Source organism: Orcinus orca, chromosome 7 (assembly GCF_937001465.1).
Source record: "Orcinus orca chromosome 7, mOrcOrc1.1, whole genome shotgun sequence".
NCBI classification, from domain to species: Eukaryota; Metazoa; Chordata; class Mammalia; order Artiodactyla; family Delphinidae; genus Orcinus; species Orcinus orca.
The window spans coordinates 118,071,052-118,092,673 of NC_064565.1; the positions used below are offsets into that span (position 1 = coordinate 118,071,052).

The window sequence follows — 21,622 nt, forward strand, 5'->3', positions numbered from 1 at the left end:
TACACTCTGAGAGGAGACGGTCACGGCCACAGGCAGGAAGTCTCAGAGGATCTTGCTATGGCTTTAGACGGAAGCTGTTTATTGGTCCCGAATCACAGAGAACCTCAAACGCCAGCTCTTTGCAGTGAAAGTCAGGAACAAAATAAGCAAGTCTACTGCTCGGTCTTCAACATTTCAGGGAAGTTCTAGCTAATTCGATGAAAGAATGAAAGGTGCTAACATCTGGGAACTAACATCTGGGAAGAGAGAGACCAAAGACTAAGGACAGACTGTTCCCACAAAGAGAAACACCAGGTAAGAGCTATAAACCTGGAAGGATGCCCAACCTTTAGACACGAGGAAAACGCAAAGCACGAGGTTTCCAAAATCTAACAGGACCGACAGCATCCTGGGTTGGCCAGGAGCAGGACTCCTGTGCACTGTGTTGGACTAACGAAGTCTTCCTGGGGGGTCTCTGGGCGTGTCTAGCAATGCTTACACCCCAGCCCCTCCCCCTCCCCCCTCCTAGGAAGCTGCTCCGTGGGAATGCCCGTCCATGCACAGAGACGTGTGAGCACGGGGTTTGGAGGAAGAAAAACCTGGAAAGAACCACCAGCAAGAAGTCTACCCGCATCCTGTCCAGGGCAACTTCCAAACTGGGCCCCCTGCCTCACCTGACCCCACTGCGGTCCACACGGGGCAAGTGAGCTCCTCTCTCCCCTGGGCACAGAGCTCAGCCCTGCTCTGCACAGGGGTCAACAGCTCAGTGAGGCCTCCAGCTGCCTCCTGGAATCTCCCTTGCAGCCACCCCCTTGGCCCAGGCACTGTGCTCCGACCTCGGGGACCTTGCATTTGCTGCTCCCTGGTGCCCGCAGCACTTGTCTGGCAGATGGCCTGACCGTCCTGCACAAACAGCCCTGCCTTCTCCCCGGCCCTGCCAGCCCTGCATCCCCTTCTTGGCTTTCTCTCCCGTGGCAGCGACACTGCCCAACTGCACACTGACGCGTGGGCGCTTTTGCTGACGGCTGTACCCCAGGGCCTGGCACGTGGTGTGAAGGCATAAACTCTGGGACATCTGCACTGTGGAATACTATGTACTCCATCAAAAAGACGGAGACCAGACACACTGATGTGGGAAGACTCTGGGGCACAAACGGACAAGTCACAGAACAGCGGGAGCGACAGTGAAAATGACAGGCAGCACTTGGCAGGGCTCGGCGTGCGCCCGCACTGCCCCAGGGCTGTTTCTGCTGATCAACTTGCTCTCTGTGCACAGCACCGAGGGCCACCGTGCCAGCAGAGAACAGGACAGCCATCTTTCCTGCCCTCACGGAGCTTACATTCTAGTGGGGAAAACAGACCATCAAGAGGGGAGCGACGCGTAGAGCAGATTAGGGTAAGTGCTAAGAGAAGGACGCAGAGCCGGAGTCCAGGAGGCGTGTGGGAGCAGCGGCGTGAATTGGGAAGGGTGGCCAGGGAAGGCCCATGGGTAAGTGATGTCTGGCCTTGCACCCCCATGTGGTGGTGATTCAGAGCCCCTGGGCCTCCCTCTCCCCACGGCCTGCAGCCCCTCACTCCCCGCCGGCCACTGCCAGGCACACACCCACGCGGCCCTCCTGGCTCCACACCGGAGGTCATCAGGAGACTCTGGCTCTGCCGGATGCCTGTGACCTTGGATGAAGCGTCACACCACGGGGTGCGCCCTGCTTCCCCCACTGCTGCCGAAGGGCCGGTGAGGCAGCCGGAACCCCGGGAGACTGTACTCCCTGGGTGAGCTCGGACCACAGCACCCATCCCTCTCCACCCCTCCCTCGAACAGACTGTCCTGGAGCTTTTCTTTGTGTCCTTCCTTCCTTTTTTTTTTGATAGTTTTTTGGATGAGGCCCCAAGGGGCTGAGCGGCCAGCTGAGTGTCTGTGAAGCAGGGTGTCAACGCATGTGTGCCTGTGTGTGCGTGTGCGTGTGTCACAGCCTTCTCTTCTGCACTCCCCTCTTCCTCACTCCAGCTGTGCTGGGATTGCACCTCCCAGGGGAGCACTAGTGTTTTGGGTTTTTTTTTTAATTTTTGAATTTTCTTTTATTTATTTTTTTATACAGCAGGTTCTTATTAGTCATCCATTTTATACCCATCAGTAGACATGTCAATCCCAATCTCCCAATTCATCACACCAGCACCCCCACCTGCCACTGCTTTCCCCCCTTGGTGTCCATACGTTTGTTCCCTACATCTGTGTCTCAATTTCTGCCCTGCAAACCGGTTCATCTGTACCATTTTTCTAGGTTCCACATATATGAGTTAATATGCGATATTTGTTTTTCTCTTTCTTACTTCACTCTGTATGACAGTCTCTAGATTCATCCACTTCTCTACAAATGACCCAATTTCGTTCCTTTTTATGGCTGAGTAATAATATTCCATTGTATATATGTACCACATCTTTTTTATCCATTCGTCTGTCCATGGGCATTTAGGTTGCTTCCATGACCTGGCTATTGTAAATAGTGCTGCAATGAACACTGGGGTGCATGTGTCTTTTTGAACTATGGTTTTCTCTGGGTATATACCCAGTAGTGGGATTGCTGGGTCATATGGTAATTCTATTTTTAGTTTTTTAAGGAACCTCCATACTGTTCTCCATAGTGGCTGTATCAATTTACATTCTCACCAAAAGTGCAAGAGGGTTCCCTTTTCTCCACACCCTCTCCAGCATTTGTTGTTTGTAGATTTTCTGATGATGCCCATTCTAACTGGTGTGAGGTGATACCTCATTGCAGTTTTGATCTGCATTTCTCTAATAATTAGTGATGTTGAGCAGCTTTTCATGTGCTTCTTGGCCATCTGTAGGTCTTCTTTGGAGAAATGTCTATTTAGTTCTTCTGCCCATTTTTGGATTGGGTTGTTTGTTTTTTTAATATTTAGTTGCATGAGCTGTTTATATATTTTGGACATTAATCCTTTGTCTGTTGATTCGTTTGCAAATATTTTTTCCCATTCTGAGGGTTGTCTTTTCATCTTGTTTGTAGTCTCCTTTGCTTTGTAAAAGCTTTTAAGTTTCAATAGGTCCCATTTGTTTATTTTTGTTTTTATTTCCATTACTCTAGGAGGTGGATGAAAAAGATCTTGCTGTGATTTATGTCAAAGAGTGTTCTGCCTATGTTTTCCTCTAAGAGTTTTATAGTGTCCGGTCTTACATTTAGGTCTCTAATCCATTTTGAGTTTATTTTTGTGTATGGTGTTAGGGAGTGTTCTAATTTCATTCTTTTACATGTAGCTGTCCAGTTTTCCCAGCACCACTTACTGAAGAGACTGTCTTTTCTCCATTGTATATCCTTGCCTCCTCTGTCATAGATTAGTTGACCATAGGTGCATGGGTTTATCTCTGGGCTTTCTATCCTGTTCCATTGACCTATATTTCTGTTTTTGTGCCAGTACCCTATTGTCTTGATTATTGTAGCTTTGTAGTATAGTCTGAAGTCAGGGAGTCTAATTCCTCCAGCTCCATTTTTTTCCCTCAAGACTGCTTTGGCTATTCGGGGTCTTTTGTGTCTCCATACAAATTTTAAGATTTTTTTGTTCTAGTTCTGTAAAAAAATGCCATTGGTAATTTGATAGGGATTGCATTGAGTCTGTAGATTGCTTTGGGTAGTATGGTCATTTTCACAATATTGATTCTTCCAATCCAAGAACATGGTATATCTCTCCATCTGTTGGTATCATCTTTAATTTCTTTCAACAGTCTTATAGTTTTCTGCATACAGGTCTTTTGTCTCCCTAGGTAGGTTTATTCCTAGGTATTTTATCCTTTTTGTTGCAATAGTAAATGGGAGTGTTTCCCTAATTTCTCTTTCAGATTTTTCATCATTAGTGTATAGGAATGCAAGAGATTTCTGTGTATTAATTTTGTATACTGTAACGTTACCAAATTCATTGATTAACTCTAGTAGTTTTCTGGTGACATCTTTAGGATTTTCTATGTATAGCATCATGTCATCTGCAAACAGTGACAGTTTTACTTCTTCTTTTCCAATTTGTACTCCTTTTATTTCTTTTTCTTCTCTGATTGCCGGAAGCACTAGCCTTTAAGCCTCGGCCCGCACTCTGCTTTTAAGAGAACCCAAACTAAGACAGACTGAAGAGAGTGACAGAATGGGCCGGGAGGGTGCTGGAAGAAGAGTATTCTAGGCAGGAGGACAGCACATGAAAAGGTCCTGAGGCAGATGGGTCTGAGGACAATGGACGAGTCTGGAGCAGAAAGGGCAAGGCAGAAGGTAGGAGCTGATGTGAGGTCAGAGCCAGGTCATGTGGCACCTCGCAGGGCAGAGCCAGGGCCCTGGCTTTTTCTGAGTGAGGTGGGAACTGCTGTAGAGTCCTGTGCAACAAGGTATGACTCACGTGTTAGCAGGGCCACAGGGTAGAGGCAAGGTGGAAGCCAGGACACCTCTAAGGGGGCTCTGGGCCACCCAGGGTGCAGAGGACATTCACTCTGTCCCCTCCACTCCCTGGACACCACCTGTCCCATCCCACAGCCCTCCTCAGACAAGCAGCAGCGCTGGTCCTCTGCTGGGTAAGTTATGAAGGTGACAGGGCAGCTGCAGAGGACTAATGAGCAGACTCTGGACAGCAGGGCCTCTGGCGGGTTCCTCCACTTCCTGGCTGTTACGCTGGGCAAGTTCCTACACGTCCTGGGGCCTCGCTTCCTGATCTGTGAGATGGGGCTGCAGCAGCACCTGCCTCCTACTGGTTGCTCGGAGGGTTAAAGGACAGCAGTGCAGTATCTGGAATGCAGTAAGTGTCCAGCAAAGGCTGGCTTTTACTATCACTGCCAATCACTAGAGGAAAAGAGACAGCGTAACAAAAAGCAAATTAAAAAAAAAAAAGTTGCTATTTCATTGTCACGAGCGCTGTTTCTGGCCGCCCCAGGCGATGCGGACGACCCTTGGTGGGTGCATCACGCGCTTTGCTTCCACGCTCGCCCAGGCTTGCCGCTCAGCTCCCCGGAGGGCCTCCTGGTTTTCACCAGTCCCACCCCTGGGAGCCTGTCTGAGTAGGATTCATCGAGCAGGGGTCACAAGATGACCTGCGGTGGAAGGTAAATCTTTTTGCTAAGAGGGTAGGGCAAGCATGGCAGAAATGGGAAACAACAAACCAAACCATCTGAGCTTCATTATTCCAGAAAAACACGTCACTCGGCACTGACAGCTCTAGCTGACCAACCGCATGTTGCCAAGTCGGCAAAACCAACGTGCCCGTCAAAGCAGACTTTGCCTCCTGCCTTCCACCAACGTCCACTGAGCATCCGCTCGCGCCAGCACTGCCAGGGCCCCAAGGAAGCCCTGGGAAACCTGTGTTTCCACCAGGGCAGTGGGGTGTCCTCGTGAGCCCAGGGGCCCCGCGAAGGAAAGGACAGCCCTGCTGCAAAGGGGCTGTGGGGAAGCTGGGTGCGCCACTGGGCGTGAGCTCGAGCGCCTAATGCTAGAGGCCCATCGCGGCTGCTTCTCAGTCATCCACACATGGGTTCTGCCCCGGAAAACGGTCAGACCGGAGGAAAGGAGCTGAGCTCGCACCCCTGACTCCGGGCCCCCGACCACACCTGCAGCAGCGATGGCTGCCCTGACTGGACAGACGAACACTTAGAAAGTGCCGTCCACGATGAGATCTTCATCTGGGATGGCTTCACAGTATTTGGGATGGGAAGGAAATGGCAGGGATACAGAAGGAGAAGGGCCAAGACCCGAGCTGGCTTATGGGTCCATTATCCTGTCCTCTCTACTTGCACGTGTACTCATAGTTTCCATAATAAATAGTAAAAAAAAAAAAAAAAAAAGGAGAACAAAAACACAGCCTGGGCCCCAGGGCCACCTTCCACTGCCACTGCCAGGACTGGTAAAGGCTCCCTGCACTCAGTACCCCTGAGTCTAAGGGGGAACGTGCATTTCTCTGTGGAAAGCGGAAAGCGGTGTAGGTTCAATCACTTAAGATGATCAATGATTTGAAATGGAAGATAAGATACTTGAGATGGTAAGGCCTCGCTCCATGTCCACAAACTGAGCCCCCAGCCCTGGAGGCAGAATGCTGCCAGCCCCCAGGGGCCCCAGGTGGTCCCCCCACCCCTCCCCCTCCCACCCCAGGGCCCCGTGAGCCTGAATTCTCACAGCCTGGTTCATTCTGCCTGTTTCCGAACTTTATGTAACAGGGATGTCACAGCCTGTACTTTGTTTCTGCAAACCTCGGTATTTTACAACCCCCAATATTATAACACGGTTGCTACTTCCTGGCAGGAGCCAATTCCCGGAGGCCAGCCTGCTGTAATCTGGAGAAAATGTTTGTCCTGCTGAATAAACACCCGCAACTCTCCATGGAAACGGCTGGTAACCGAGGAAAATGACTGCAGCTGTCCAAATATGGAAGGGAAGATGGCTGGGGAGAGGCTTGTCTCCGCCGCACTAAGACCCCTTCAAACACCCTCAGCTCTGCCTTTAAAACCTCACATACGGAGAAGCACAGAATTTAAAACAACAATAATGCAAAGGCGTCAGCTTCCTGGCTTCGGCGTGGGGAGGCCTGGGAATAGCCCAGCTGTTCTGATTGTTCTGTCACCCCAGGGAGAGTGCTAGGATTCTCAAAGCCTTCGGGGCCTGGGGAGGGTCCGGCACTCAGCTGAGAGCCCCACCACCTTCAGAACTGCCCGCCTCTGATAACACAGCGGCCTTGGCCTCGCCCTGACCTGCACTGCTGGGACGCTCACTTACTGCTGCTGATTTGCTCTAGACTTGGAAACACAGTAACAAACTTGTTACAGAGGTGCCTGCAAAGAGCACAGAGCTGAAAAGAAAGGAGGGCTTCACAGAAGAGCTTCCGGGCAGGCCCATCAGAGGCCCTGTCCAGACTTTCTGGTGCTCTGTGAGCTGGCAGGTGGGCCAGCTTGTCACTGGGCAGGGGTGCAGAGCATCTGCAGAGATGCCAGGTTATGTGTTTCTAGTTAGTTTTGCCGAATATGGTAGTTTTCAGCGTCACTCTCTCTTTGGACTGCAAGCTGAGAGGTGCCGCCAGAGACTCAGTGACCTGCCAGAGCCTGCGATTTGCTGAAGCCCCGTCAGGTTACATCATCATTTAAAAACAGAGGCGTGCCCACCAGCATTTTTCTGAAAGTTAAGTGTGATTGAGAAATAGTACAAATGAGAGGAATTTTTCCTGTTTCCTTCTAAGCCTCACAGGGTAACATTATGTGCCCCAGAGTCAGAAACTTGTGTCTCCTGTGTAGGTGCCTAAGGAAATCACCTGTGGAGTAACAGGAATCCAAAAAGCTAGGGATGGAAACAGACCTCAAAGATCGCCTACCCTGAGCCCCGCTGTACAAACCAGCCCCAGGGTGGAGCTGAGTCAGCCAGCAGCAGCCCGCTGGCTGGTGACAGGCCACCCCGCCTCCTCACCAGCGCCCCAGCCTCCACAGAAAGCCAGGGCTGTGTTGGTTCTGTACCAGTGAATCACACCAAGATGACAGCGACAAGATAACTGCAAACACCCACGGTACCATCCCTGTTGGCATATCACGTAGCTTCCACTTCAGAAAAAGGAGTCCCTTTCCTCATTTTACTCAGACGCCTTATAAAAAGTGATTAGCCTTGTATTTAAAAGCTCAATTTCCAGCGAAAGCCTTCAGGTAGAGTCCTGTTCCCTCCTCAGCCAAACCAGCCCAGGACCAGAAACCCCGGCTGGGGACAGCGGATGGGCATCTCCCCTTTGCAGGTAGAGAGAAGGCCAGTGGCCTTGCTGCACTGGACGTGGGAGGGGAGAGGTATTCATGGAGGGGCTTCTGCCATGGTGCTAGGGGTTCTTAACGTTTGGGGGGCCTGAGGCCCCTCTCCCTAAACTCCAGCTCATTCAAGATTCAGCAGCACCCAATAGAACTTCTGAAGCTCATCCTGACCCAGATCAAGACCTTCAGGACAATGGAAAGACCCTGCAGGCACCCTGAGCCTGGGCCTGGCCCTGCCGTGATGTGTGCCCAGCAGGCATCTGGGCCTCAGTGTCCTCATCTGTCAAGCTAAGGGGTTACCCTGGCTGATTTCCAGGGTACCTTCTGGCTCTTTTTTTCTGTGAGTATGAATCAGCCTTCCAAACTGGTTTCTTCTGTATATCAGAACCCTGGTAACCGAGTTGTCATCCCTTATCCTGGCCTTCCTGGAGGGATAAGCAGGCCACTACCCACCCCCTGGCTCCTGTCCAGGACTTGGCAGCCAAAGTACCCCCCAGAAGGTTAATGGGATTGCTACATCACAAAGTACAACCCTCCCCCTTCTTCCACCCAACCTGGGGAGAGAGAATACATACAGAGAGGTCCAGGGTGGGCAAAGGGGATGAACAAAGGTGCTCAGGCCTGGCTCGGCCCAGGAACTGTCTTGTCTCTCTACTCACCCATTCCAGGGGACCCATGGGCTGTCCAGGTAGGGCTCCTAGACTAGCGCCCAGCAGTAGCCTTTCCCCAGCCAGAGACTTGACTCTGTGGCCTCAGAGCAGCAAGCTGGCTCCCCAAGGGTCCCTCCATGTTCCCAGGGACTGTCGCACTGACCCTCAGTTGCCTTGGCCTTTCTCAGCCTTCTCCCACGGGGGTCGGGGTGGGGAGGGAGGGGGTCAGGGAGGGAGAAGAGGAGGGTTCATAAAAGAAAATCGTCTAGAGAAGGACAGTCCGACATATAGCCACTCAGTAGCTCTGTGACCTCAGACATGGGCTTAACCACTCTGGACCTCAGTTTCTTGATCTGCAAAATGGGAATAACAGTCCCCACCCCAGGCCGGTTTCAAGACGAGGAGGCTGGTTTCAAGACGAGGAGTAAAAGCGCCCAGGAAACCCTCGGATCGTGCATCCGTGGGCTAGAGGATCCTCTGCCGCCTCCCGCAGCCCGCCCGCCGAGACCCCAGACCGCCAGCCCGAGGCCGGGGCCGGGGCCGGCCTGGAGGCGGTTACGTAACCAGCGGCCGGACGCCAGTCGGCGCCCAGGCTGGCTCGCCCTTCCCGCCGCGCCGCGCACTCACCGGAGCCGCGCCCTCGCCTGTCCGCCAGCCCGTCTGCTAGTCGCCCTCCGACCCCGCCGCCGCAGCCGCCAAAAGCTGAACTGATTCCGCAGGGCCGCCCGCCTCCGTCGCCGCCGGGGACTAGCCGCTGTCACATAGTGGAAAACGTGACCGCTCGCCGCGCCCGCCCCCGGCGCCCGCCATTGGCCGGGGTGCCGCCTCATCTGCATACCAGGGGGGCCGGGCCTGCAAACGCCGCGCGTCCATTGGATGCTGCGCCCGTCGCTCTCTTTACATAAGACGCACATGGAATTCCATGTTCACAGATTCGGTTCCTCAATGAAGACGCGGCGCGCTCGTGCCCCCCTCCTTGTCCTCCCGAGTGGGCCCTTCCACTTCCGGCCTTGGTGCCTTCCATTCAAGACAGCTCAGGTCCGCCGGCTCAGGGAGTGCGGAGTGGCGCGTACCACCGCGGGGCGGGGGGAGTTGGGCGCGGGACTGGGGCTCCTGTGCACCCGCGCCGGTCCGCCGGGCAGCCGAACCCCCGCTGAAGCCCAGGCCCCCAGAGACTGTCACCTTGAGCAACCGGCCAGAGGCGCGCCCCCCGAAGATATCTTTCATTCACTCATTCACATTCATTCATTTACTCACTCTCATTCATCGCTAGGCGCTGTAGCTGCCCCGGAGACTGGGCGGCCCTGCAGGAGCTCCCGGTGCACGCCCACCCAGGCCACTGAGATTGACACTTGTCCCAGATCTGCCAGGACAGTTAGCCTCCAGGTGGCCTTTCTTATTTTTCAGATCATGTGTCGCAAGGTTTGGTTCAGCAAATAGGGTCCTTGTTACTGGAAGGATGTACAAAAGAAATAAATGATGTTGTCTCTGCCCCCAACCACGTCATTAGGGAGAAAGGACGTCTCATGAAAAGGGAACTTAATCAAATACTAAATTGGGCGGTATGGATCATAAATTAACCGGGGCTAGATTCATGCCCGAGGCTCCATGGAGGAGGCAGCGCTTGAAGAGTGGGAAAGGCCTTTGGAAAAGGAGGGTTTTCTTTTTTTTTAAATTAATTTATTTATTTTTGGCTGCGTTGGGTCTTCGTTGCTGCGCGTGGGCTTTCTCTAGTTGCGGCGAGCGGGGGGCCCCTCTTGGTTGCTCTGCGCAGGCTTCTCACTGCGGTGGCTTCTCGTTGCAGAGTACAGGCTCTAGGCGCACGGGCTCAGTAGTTGTGGCATGTGGGCTCTAGAGCTCAGGCTCAGTAGTTGTGGCGCAAGGGCTTAGTTGCTCGCGGCATGTGGGATCTTCCTGGACCAGGGCTCGAACCCGTGTCCCCTGCATTGGCAGGCGGATTCTTAACCACTGTGCCACCAGGGAAGTCGAAGGAGGGTTTTTGAAGGCGGAAGCCACAGAGACAAGTGAGCCAGGTGTGGGCAGTTCTGGGAGAGAGCGCTGTACTCTGAGTACCTTGGCTGTGGCCGTTTGTTCTTCAGTGAGCATTGTTTGTGGCATATGAAGCCTCAGCCTTCCATCTAAAGTGTCAGGAGAGAGTAGAACTTCCTCTCAGACCAGGTAGAGGGCCAAGGCTTTCCCCGTGGGACATGAAACAGTGGGCAGACTCCAAGGCAGCTCAGCTGCAGCAGGCTCTGAAACTGCAGGGTCTGATGGGGGAGGCGAGGCTGGTTGGGCTCTGAAGGGCTGAAGGGGCCTGTAGAATCTCCCTCCATTTGTCCATTCTTCTTCCTGGGCTTTCCTGGGGACGAGGGATGGGAGGGAGGGAAGAGTTATGATCTGGTGGCCTGCAACAACCAAGCTGCTTGTTCCCAAAGCCAAATGCACGTTCAGTATTTCCTATGTGCACGTCACTTCCTTCCCTCTCCTGGGCAAGGTGTGTGTGCAACTTCATCACACACAGATGCAAAGCGGAGCAATGCCAAGTTCATCAGGACAATCCTTCCCACATAAGTCCTAGCAGGCCTGCTGCGTGCCGCACACTGCTTGGTGAGAGTGGCCCCTCCTGTTTCTCTGACATTGACGTCCTCCCTGTCCCCCTCCCTAAATACACATACACAAACCCAACCAAATCCAGGCTCAGCTGCACCCTGAACACACCCAAAGCCTTTTTTTTTTTTTTTTTTTTTTTTTGCGGTACGCGGGCCTCTCACTGCCGTGGCCTCTCCCGTCGTGGAGCACAGGCTCTGGACGGGCAGGCTCAGCGGCCATGGCTCATGGGCCCAGCCGCTCCGCGGCATGTGGGATCTTCTCGAACCGGGGCACGAACCCACGTCCCCTGCATCGGCAGGTGGACTCTCAACCACTGCGCCACCAGGGAAGCCCCCAAAGACCTTTTGTTTCTTCACATACATTGACATCAATGGTGAGCTCCATTGTTCTGGAAGCGAGAAGAAACAGACAGCTCATTCACATCACACAGAGATTCTCCCCCTGCTCCACTTTTCTTTGGTCTTTTGCTCCATATTCAGCCTTCAGCTTAATGTCACATTTCCTCCTTAAATTTAGCCATTTGTATTTCCACCCAAAAATCTGGTAAAAAGTGAAATCCATTATTTTAGAAATTATCAAACATTATGGACCTCGAGAACTCTTTGGAATTGAATCTATTTTCAATGTCTCACAGCTGGTTTCTTTATTCTTGTTTCTGGAAATTTTCATTCACTCCACAAATATTTGTTGACACCTGAGTATTGGGGGGTGTGGAAAAATGCATCTCATTGGATCCTTTGCTTGTAAGGAGTTTGCAACATAGAAGGGGTGATGAGGCAGGTCTGGAGGCAATTTCATCTAAGATGGGTTGTAAGTCCTGGGAGAACTGCATAGACCTGGGTGGAAGTGTCCACTGCAGCTCCAATAGGGCGCAAACTCCTAGTACCAGACCAAGTCCATGATGACATTCTCACTGAACCAAGATGGTGTGTGAGCATGTGTGTGTGTGTGTGTGTGTTTATGAGAGATTGTGTGTGTGTGCACTCAGGTACACACATTAGTGCTTTCAGCTTGGAGGGGCCGGGGGGGATATATCTTTTCCTGGTCAGTTTACGCTGACCTGGAAATGTGTTCAGATTAGCCGTCACCTCTAGTGCAGAGCTCTGGGCAGTGGGGGAGGCATGCTGGCGAGAAGGAAGCCTGGGTGCAGGGGTGTTGAGCCAGGGTCCCCAGGCGCCTGGGGAGTGCTGTCTGTGGAAGGAGCTGGCCTCTGGTCTCAGCCTTCACCCCACCTCCCAGCCAAGCTGCTCTCCCCGGATGCCCAGTCTATTCCCAGCAGCCCACTTCTTCCAGGGGGCCTGGCCCAGGTCAGCCCTGCCCACTCCTGCGGGGCCCTGCCTGGAGGGCCCCTCTGCACCTGGGCCCCTGTGCCCTTGCCAGGGCACTGGCTCTCTCGTTTGCTCCTGCACTCAGTCGGCCAGCTGTTTACTGGGCAACTACTATGTGACAGGCACGGTGCTGGCCACTGCTTCCTCTCCTCCTGGATCACGTGGGTTGTGAGTTGGCAAGCTGGAGCGTGAGCTGGGGAGGCAAAGGACAGGGGCCGGGAAGAGAATTAGGTCTGTGAACGGGGAGGGGGCTCTCATGTCCTCTCTAAGGAGATGGAGGGGACACTGTGCATCTTTCTGGCTCTAGGGACGTTGGAGATGAGAACACCGGACCCTGACCCTCCCTCTCCAGCCTCCCTCATGCTGGGCACTGGGCACAGAGGCAGCTCCTGTCGGGGACACACCCTCAGCCATCTCCCAGAGGTGGGTCCAAAGGCATGGGCAGCTGTGTCCAGGGTCTGAAGACATGGGTGAGACAAGGCCTACCTGCGCCTCATGGTTGGGAAGTCTCCTGAATCAGGCAGTGACCAGAGGGTTGGTCCTCCTCGATGGCTGTGAGGTGCTCTGGGGACCAGTGTAAAGAAGGTGTCTTTATTGTTCTAGCCACCTACTGAGAAAGTTGTTGTTTTGTTTTTTTAAAACTAAATATAGATGCAGGGAAGGCTGTTCTTTGTTTTGGGGAGCCGTGTGTCTGTGTTGCGTGTGCACGACACAAGTGTGTGCGCATGTGTGTGTTCATAGTACTCCCCCGGGAAGTTGTAGACTGAGCCATCGGCAGTGAGTGTGCAGCCAACATCTTTCTTCACCTCACCCCGGATAAGAGACTTTGAAAATGACTGAGCGAGTCTGCACAGTACTACCTGGCCAGGAGTGTTGGCCCCGCGTCCCCATGGCCCCTTTGCAAGCGACATCCCCAGCATCACAGTCCTGATGGCACAGGCTAGGACCTCCAGCACAACGTAGAATAGAAGCGGTGACGGTGGACATCATGCCCAGGCCCCAGCTGGAGAAAAAGTGCTCAGTGTTTCTCCACGAAGTATGATGTGAGCCTTAGGTGTTTAGTTTTTTACACATGTCCTTTGTCACATAGAGAAAGTGTCCTTCTATTATATTATTATTAATATAATCATATTACCTATTATAGCACTAATGTAAATATTATTCTCTATTAGTATAGTTTGCTGAGAGTATTTTTCTTTTCTCTTTTTTTTTGGCCACGCTGCGCAGCGGGTGGGATCTTTGTTCCCAGACCAGGGATCGAACCCGGGCCGCTGGCAGCTGCAGTGGGGAGTCCTAACCACTGGACTGCTAGGGAAATCCCTTTGAGAGTTTTTTTTAAACTCATACATTGGTTCAATGACTTTTAATCCATGGCAATTATTATTATTTTAAAAATCTCTCCCAAATAAATCTAATCTATTGTTTTAGATCTGCAAATAATTTAAGTCACCATAACTTTTTTTAAAAATCACCATACCTTTGTCTTTACTATGCAACACTGTGTATAGACTTGCTTACTTCATGATTGTGTCTTAAAACAAAAAATATTAATGAATAAAAAAATTAGTGCCTAAGACTCTGCCTTTTTCATGTTGTCAGTTTCTTCTTTTTGCTCTCAGAACCCAATGATTAAATGTGTACCCAACAGAATTCTCTTATTATCAGTTTTGCAAATAAAAGGCATGGTTTTAGCGGAAGTCAAAAAACTGTTTGTTATTGTGTCACTTGAGAGGGGATTAAAACTTCAAACTTCCTAATCACAAGGCCATTAAAAGGTAACCTGAGGGTTTCCCTGAGGTGAAACCTGTGCCCTTTGGTAAGGGAGAGGGATGTGGCAGTGGGGAGGTTGAGTTTGCTGGTCAGATTTTTGCCTCGCCATGGACATATATACACTACCAAACGTAAGGTAGATAGCTAGTGGGAAGCAGCCGCATAGCACAGGGAGATCAGCTCGGTGCTTTGTGACCGCCTGGAGGGGTGGGATAGGGAGGGTAGGAGGGAGGGAGACGCAAGAGGGAAGAGATATGGGAACATATGTATATTTATAACTGATTCACTTTGTTATAAAGCAGAAACCAACACACCATTGTAAAGCAATTATACTCCAGTAAAGATGTTAAAAAAAAAAAAGATTTTTGCCTCGTGACTTTGATGGCTGATTTGTGCGTCAGATTTTCTGGTCTCTGGAAGCGTGAGCCCCCTTCCTAGAGTTTCTGGGCCACTAATATCCCTCACTCTCCTGGGACGGCCCAAAGAAAGACAGCTTACCAACAAGGCCCCCCATGTCCAAGGTGACCCCCATGTCCGAGGTGCCCCTTTCTTCAGAGGGCAGAAGGTCTCTCACTGGTTGGCATGCCATCCAGCTGGTCTTTGGGGCCATGGACTGGACGAGGCAGGCCCCTGGGGCAGAGTCTCTCGCCCTGTCACACTCTGCCTGGTGTGTGTCCCCAGGGCTGGTTCTGCTAGCATTGCTGGGGTTGGTGCTGAAGTGTAGCCCAGCCGGTACCCCCGCAAACATCCATATCCTGGGGCAGTGTCTGGAATTGGAACACTGCGTGCTTCGGGAGGCGAAGAGGGGCCCTCCCCGTCAGGGTGTGTGATCCTTCAGGACGCTGAGGTGAGCTCCATGTTCATGCACAGCCTGAACCTCAGGTTGCCTCTCACCCTGTGGACGAGCTACGACTTAGCACATGCTCACCACTGGCAGCGCTTTACGTGAATTCTCTTCTTTCATCCTCACAGCTCTGTGAGGCGTGTATCCAGATCCCCACGGTCCCTTTGCAAAAGACACCCTCGATGTCAGGACACACTAAGGAATCGTGCAGAGCCGTGTCTCATGTCATCAAGGAGAGACGGTCTTTGTCTGCAGAACGATCTCGTGGCCGCTTGCTCCTGCAGAGCCTGGGAACAAGGCGACCAAAGTCCAAACCCCAATGTCTCTCTCGTCCCCAGAACATTAACCCCACCCGAAATCTCCCTCTGTGATGTGGCTGGCCAGGTGCCTGCCCCTTCCTCACTCGCCTTTAAATACGTAGAGGCTCATGGTGGTGGGGAATGGGCTGTGGGAGTGGCTGGAGCACAGGTCCCCCTCGTGGACCACCACCCACCACTGGCCCTGCCGCCCGCAGGGCCTCCCTGGATGGCAGGGCCCTTGCCTTCCGCCTGAACCTCTAAGTTTTCCCTCCAGTAAACTGCGGCGTATGTCTCACCTGCGTTACCTGCCATGTTGGTCCTTGCTCACCTGCTTCTCCTTGCTGTCCAGCGTGGAAAGTATACCACTTGTGCCCGGACCACACCTTTTTGGAAGCAACAAAGGGGTCTGAGTAGACCACTCTCAGGATGGGCAGCATCGCCTCTGGGGATGGTGACAGGTCACCTGGCTGAGTTGCCAAGGCAGGAGCCCAGGTGACTTAGCTGTGGAAGGCAGCAGCCTTGGGGCACATGGTGGTCCCATCGTGAAAGAGACCGTTGCGGGGAGAAGGCTGCTGTGGGCCCATACCCCCACTCCTCTTCAACAGATCAAGCCCTGCGAGGGAGGAGGAAGGGAAAATAGGAGACCCCCACCCACAGGGCACTACTGAAGCTTCTGGGGCCCCGTGGTGCAGGGAGAAGACCACGTGTTGGTGGGATATGTGTGGGTGCTCATTAAAGAGATGGGGTCCCCCTGGCGTTGCTGCCACCAGCACTCCGGACTCTCAGGAAGCCGGGAGGGTTCGTCTGCACAATGAGAGCCAGCAATGGTGCTGCCGAGAGAAGCAAAGGGCAGGTGGGGGGCCAACCCAGGACCCCTGCCTCGGAGCCTGTGGTCTGGACAGACTAGTATTCCCACTTGTGTCTTGGAGTGGGTGCTCAAGGGCATCCGTCATACCCCCCCAGCTCTACCTGGGGGAGCTCCTGAGACCTTGGGATAAACTAGGACACCCCACTGAGGCCATGGCGTTACTGAGGGAACTTGTGGGAAACCAGGAAGAACCCCTGACTACAATTTCTGGAGTCAGAAAATGCCAAGTGATTTAACGTTGTGAGGCCTCCAAGGAGGGATGTCCTCGGCTTTGCTCCTCCACTCCCGAGGTGGTGTCAGGGATGGAACGGTCCTCCCAGATCTCTGCCTGAGATAGGAAAGGGGAGCAAAGACGGGGAGGACTTGCCCCCCTCCCAAACGGTGTGGCCATGGCTTGGGAACAAAGGGTGCTGAGTAGGGAAAGGGTGGCCTGCCTAATCCTACGCCGTGGAAGGCTGGTAGATCAGGAAGGAGGACTAAGGGGCCCATGGTGAGAGTACGGAAGGGACCGTTTGTAAGGAAGTGTGTGGACAGGGGTGGGGAGATGGTGAAGGGAGAGTAATGTGAAAACTAGGAAGGGAGGGCAAGAGGAAGCCTGGGGCCGGGGGTTCCCTAGGAGAGAAGAGCCCATCACCCTCACCTCTGACCCTGCAAAGCTCCTACCCCTCTGAAGGACTTGGGAGTGCGGCCGAAGAGCTGGCATGCCGCTTCTGACAACACTGAAATGCATTCCTGAAGGGAAGGCTTGTGACTGGAGGGTCCACGCAGCCAGACCAGTCCTGCTCGGGCCTCCCTACACCCGGAGTCCTTCAAACCAGAAGATGAGGACCGAGGTCCTGGCCCTCTGCTCCCTTGGGCCTGGGTGGGGATTGAAGACTCTGTGTCATATACGCTGGAAAGGGGAAGGATCCTAGGCCTGGGGTCCCAGGTGGAGCCCAGGAAAGGCCACCGTGGTAACTGCTGTCCTGGTGGGACTGTGGACCCGGCCTGCACTTCTCCAGTAAGAGGAGGGAGAGGGCCAGCTCACCAGTGCCTCACCCTTCGCCCTCCAGGGGGCAAAAATCCCAGCTGTTCCAGAGAAACTCCTGGGCTGAGCACGTGAACCTGCTGACTGTCTGGGTGTCTCACGTGGTTCATTGGGGAGCAGAGGTGGCCACGGAAATGCTGCATCTCGCATTTTCCTCCATATTCCTTTGTGCTCACTGCCCTGGGACTGCGCCTCCTGGTAAAGTGTGGGTTCTTAAGCTTTTCCTCGGGCTCTGTTTTCCAGGGAATCTAAACGAAGACACTGGAGACTGAAAATGGTTTTAGAAAGCAGACCCTCAGGGTTTCATTCTGGGATTGAACTGCCCACTTGTCTTAAAGCCACCGCTTTATCCATTCCTAGGGGGAAGCGGGATTGTAACAACCAGGGTTCGGTCGTGGCTTGTTTTGTATGGTCCTTGATCTAAGAATGGTTTTTATTTTCTTTCTAATTTTTATTTTATTTTATTTTTTAGTATTTATTTATTTGACTGTGCCGGGTCTTAGTTGTGGCATGCAGGATCTAGTTCTCTGACCAGCGATCGAACCTGGGGCCCCTGTATTGGGAGCGCGGAGTCTTAACCCCTGGACCACCAGGGAAGTCCCAAGAATGGTTTTTATTTTTTAAAGGGAAAAAGGAGGAATAAAAAAGTCAAAGAGGGCTTCCCTGGTGGCGCAGTGGTTGAGAGTCCGCCTGCCGTTGCAGGGGACGCGGGTTCGTGACCCGGTCTGGGAAGATCCCACATGCCGCGGAGCGGCTGGGCCCGTGAGCCATGGCCGCTGAGCCTGCACGTCCAGAGCCTGTGCTCCGCGACGGGAGAGGCCACAACAGTGAGAGGCCCGCGTACCGCAAAAAAAATAAGAAATAATAATAAAAAAAAAGTCAAAGAATATGTTACAGAGATCACACTAGGCCCACAAAGCCTGGATTATTTACTGTCTGGCCATTTACAGAAGAAGTTTGCTGACCGCTGGTAATAACTTACCACGCAGTAGCATTGCAGTTCCTTAGGTTTTCACGGGTGGTCGGTTATGATGGGGCACAGGTAGAGAGCAAGGTACTGGGAAGTCAAGCAGAGGTGGTACTTCATCAGAGGGGACAACAGTAATGATATTGATCATGGAGAAGGGTGGCTCCTAACGTTGGGGCTGGAGACCTTGGCAAAAGAAAATGGTAGGCTTAGGACAGCTCACTGCCAACTTGACCAAGTCTGTAAGCCTGAGGGCCCCTTTGCAGCCCAGCAGATTCATATCTCCCACGGCCACTGGGTAGACCGGTGGAAATCAGGCCTAGACTCTGATTGTGAGGTTCCCAGAGCTACAAAGGAGACCAAGTCACAGGCTTGACAGGTCCCTTATGTCAAGGTCAGGAGTCAGATAGGGAATGATCCTGGGTCACAGATGAACTGAAATTTTCAAAGCCCCAAGTTCCCAGGAGTCTCCTCGTCGGCAGAAACGATCACTTCCGCCTTCCAGAGAACTGACTGTCCTTGCTGGTTGCCTCACCTGGAGCAGGTGCCCTGCAAAATGATGCCTGTTCTCCTCAAGACCTACTCTCAGCACGCCTCTCTGATTCCAGGCCTATAAGGGGGATCGGGTTTCAGCATAGCTGGAGCGGGGAAGATAAGCCCTGCCCTGGTAAGAAACAGCCCACACGCCAAAGGAACTGCAAGCCTGGCTGACCTGTACCCACAGGACCTGAAGTACATGTGTGATGGTGGGTCTTCAGAGTGCTGCAGTGGGGGCGGGGGGACTACAAGGCTAGGTCGGTGGCTAGAGAAGGATTCACTGGCGTGGGGCACTCTTCTGTGATTTAGAACTTAACGTTTTGGCAAGAACACCGGGAACTTGTTCTAATCATTTCTTGGGGGTGAGTCCAGTGGTGTGCTGGTAAAAGTTTAACAGCTGGGTCTCTGGAGGGAGAAAATGTTTGTCATGGTGTAAGTGTCCCCACTGTGGCCAATTTCCAGCTACCAATGTGACTCTCTTAGGAAAGCGGCAATGCCCACCAAGGCCACACCGTGAAGAGAAAAGATCCGCACCGGACTCAGTCCAGTACGGCTGACAGAAGCGTTTCTTTAGAAAACAGAGTGAATTCACTCAGTTGCAAGGAGAAATGGGTCTTCCGAAGTTCAACACCTAAAAGACTCTTTTTCACGACTCTTTGTTTAGGAGATTTAAAAAGAGGCAAGTGTTACCGAATAATCCGAATAAAGTGTTCATCGTACAAGCATTTCTCAGGGTTCTTGAGGCCTCTTGTAGAGGATTCTGCTGTAAGTCAGTTCACGCTGGGCTTGGAATCATGGCTCCTGAGAAGCTGTTCGGGACAAGGACAGGCCAGTCCGCAGCCACAGCGCTCCTGCTAGTCACGGCTGTACAATCTGCTGTCGGCACAGAGGAGGCGGCTCAAGGTTCTGTCCTGAATGAGGGCCCAGGTATCGGTGTAAGTCATTAGGGCTCCAGTGAAGGAGAAATGGCTGCCAGGCACCCCTGTCTCATCCCCTGGGAATGACCCCTGCCCTCTGGGATGCTTCCTCCCGCCCCTGCCTCTCACATCTGAGCCAGCCCTCAGGGTCAAAGGTCAGGAGGAGGTCACCAGAAAGGCTCAGTGTCCCTGACAGATTGTTCCTCAGTGGCGGGGGGGGAGCATGGCCAGCAGGGGATGAGCTGTGCCCAAACCCCCCGCCCTTGACGTCGAATGTTGGCCTGAGAGAGCCCGACTTGCACGTTATTGAAAGAGTATGGACTTCCCTTCCAGACGAGGTGCACAGTTAACAGCCTATGTTTTTAGGGGAGTGTGTTTGTGTGAACGTGTACATAGAAGAAAACCAAAAAGGAACATCAAAACTCTTACAGAGGGCTTCCCTAGTGGCGCAGTGGTTGAGGGTCCGCCTGCCGATGCAGGGGACGTGGGTTCGTGCCCCGGTCCGGGAAGATCCCACATGCCGCGGAGCGGCTGGGCCCGTGAGCCATGGCCGCTGAGTCTGTGCATCCGGAGCCTGTGCTCCGCAGCGGGAGAGGCCGCAACAGTGAGAGGCCTGCGTACTGCAAAAAAAAACAAACAAAAAAACTCTTACAGTGATTTTTCCCTGAGTTGTGGAATATGGGTGGCATTAGTTTTCTTTTTTATACCATACTTTTCAGTGTCTGTCATATAGTCTATAATAAGCATTTGTTACATGTTCTATATATTTGTATAAATTCTAGATAATCTACATTTATATAAGAATTTTTATAATTAGAAAAATATAGTTTTAAATGTTATAAACTACTAAATATAAATCAAAAATTAATTTTGAGTTTTTACCATGAATGGATGGTGAATTTTACCAAGTGCTTTTTCTGCATCTATTGAGATGATCATGTGGTTTTTATCTTTTCTTTTGTTGATGTGGTGTATCACATTGACTTGCATATGTTGAACTAAAAAATTAATTTTGAATAGGGTGCTTAGTATCAGTCTAAAATGGCTGGTTTTGTAACCCCAACAGAGATGAAGAATTGGGACCACAGCAGTAAAAAGCAAAGACACTGAATTCTTCATATTGTGAAGTTACTATTTTTGTTTGACTTCTCTTCATTTCCCAGTTTTTGTCTTCAATAATTACATAAATATGAGTTTCATGCTGTTTTGAACAACCACTGCTAGAGATTTACCAAGCATATATTTATTGTCCACACCTTTGCAGAAATGATAAACAAATAAAATATTCTACAGAGCCAAAGTCAGATGATAGAACAATAAACAAACCACAGAAAATAATGTGACAGACATAGGTCAGGCACAGCCATGAGTGCAGCAAACAAACAATGGAAGTAAGAGCAGTGGGCTTTCAGGTGGGACAGAAAACACCCAATATTGGGGGGCTTTTAAGATGCCAAGACACAAATGCTACAGAAAGGTAACATAATAAAAAAAATGATGAGCTTGGCTGTATCTGTGAAACCAAAGAATGTAGATGTGGCAACATTGCGGAAAGACAAAGCAAAATTTGTGCTTTTGGGTGTACGTATCTTACATGTACAACCATATGAAGCATACGTGCCAATGGGGAGTGCGGGGAGGGAAAACGTGAAAGGAATACACTTCTGTCAGGTGGGTGGAGTGGAAGTGGCTTCCTCACTTGTTTTCCAAGCTCTGTTTTGCTTGTACAAACAAACAGGGGATGCTAATTCCTGTGCTTTCTCAGCTAGCTTTTAAACAAAACAAAACAAAACAAATCCTTCTAAGCATGTTTGCTTAAAGACCACGCATCCAGCACAATTTATAACAGCCAAGACATGGACGCAACCTAAGTGCCCATCAACAGACGAATGGATACAGAAGATGTGGTACATATATACAATGGAATATTACTCAGCCACGAAAAGAATGAAATGATGCCATTTGCAACAACATGGATGGACCTAGAGATTATCATACTAAGTGAAGTAAGTCAGACAGAGAAAGACAAATATCCTATGATGTCACTTACATATGGAATCTAAAAAAATG

At 51.7% G+C, this 21,622-nt stretch overlaps 1 protein-coding gene across 1 annotated transcript in view; it reads right to left on the reverse strand.

Annotated features, from left to right (window-relative positions):
* Window positions 1–9,163, reverse strand: part of PER2 (period circadian regulator 2) — a 40,398-nt gene extending 31,235 nt beyond the window's left edge. Inside the window, exon 1 of the mRNA XM_004262543.3 lies at window positions 9,013–9,163. The gene's annotated coding sequence lies outside the window, so the exon portion shown is untranslated. The remainder of the gene's footprint in view (window positions 1–9,012) is intronic.
* Window positions 9,164–21,622: the final 12,459 nt, after the last annotated feature.